Consider the following 1,491-nt stretch of genomic DNA (forward strand, 5'->3'; position numbering starts at 1 on the left):
ACTTATATACATGTGTAGTTCTGCTGTCTTGTGTCATATCTTACGGTAACGTGGGCTCTCTCTGTTGCTATTTGGTATATAGTTTGAATGTGATTGCGAAGGGCAGGCTAGTTTTTGAAAGATCATGTATTTGATGATAGAAGAAAGGGACTATGTTTGTTTGATTGGGCCGAGATGACTAGTTCGTTGGGGGTAGAAAATTTCTTTGTAAATTCTTTCTTATTGCTGTGTTAAGTGTCTTGTGAGACTGTGGTGTTGTAAGGGCCAGACTAGTTTTGATAGGTCATTTATTTGATGAAAGAAGAGAGGGCTGAGTTTGAGATGATAGTAAATTTGGTATTAGGGAGAGCGCACACGTTAGTGTTTCTGGTTATAAAAGCAAAGACAGCATTCCTATGTGTTTTTGTAATATGCCAGGTTAGTATCGTGGTCTGGTCTGGGGCATATGATTCACTGAAAACTGCCCGCTTTATATACAGACAGCCCTCTTAAATGATCAGTCGCCAAATACGCAATCGCTCCGCCCACTAAGTTGGTGTTTTCATAAAACGCTTATTCCATTACTCTCCGTAAGTCCTTTGTTTGTCGGACCATGTGGCCGCAATAAACGAAATCTGATTGATTATTAGTGAGTTTGATTGACAGCTGGCGAGTGGTCAATTACTTTAAAAAGAGCATTGTTGTCTGGTTAAGCTTGTTAATAACCTTATGTAGTCTTTTATCACGCCAAACTGTGATACCATATGTCTTACTCATATTAATCTGTGTCCAGACAATCAAAGCATGTCGGCATAATTAATTTTCATCAACTCACACTTTTACAAAACATAACTAACACAAAAGCATTCAATTATTCTTCTATATTTAAACCAAACTATCATACAATATGTCTGATTAAAAATCTTTGAACAGAAAATGAAAGCATGCCGTCAAATTAAACGTCGTTTAACATTTCACGCTTGTTCAGATTTCAGGGGCGAATTGTCTTGGGGGCGAGATGTCTTTGGGGGCGAGTTGTCTGATTTCCCATTCCGAATGGACTTTGAAAGAAACGAACGACAACTTTGTAAGAAAACCCGCCAATTGGGGGCTCGCGACCAATCGGATGGATGCTATGCCTGCTGGGATCGCCGTTGCTGTACCATGCTCTCTTTCGACGCGGACAGTGGACCGACATGACCGACCTAACGGACTCGACCTGACGGACTCGACCTAAACAATTTTCTTTATTCTTAGACTTAAGTCTAAGAATTGTTTGGTGAATACGGTCCTAGCAGATTCTTTTTGCACGAGGTAATATACTGTATTGCATTGTATTTGCCCCCAGGCCGTATTTATTTCTGTTTACCCATTGATATTGGTGGTGATAATCTTTAGTTTAAGTTTATTTATATGTTTAGTTTAAAATTATTCTGAAATTACTGAATTTAAACTGAGAGATTGGTTCAGGGACATTGTATTTGTGGGTCATTCTTCCCCAACCTCTGAATA

Source organism: Dreissena polymorpha, chromosome 3 (genome assembly GCF_020536995.1).
Source record: "Dreissena polymorpha isolate Duluth1 chromosome 3, UMN_Dpol_1.0, whole genome shotgun sequence".
Taxonomy (NCBI): Eukaryota; Metazoa; Mollusca; class Bivalvia; order Myida; family Dreissenidae; genus Dreissena; species Dreissena polymorpha.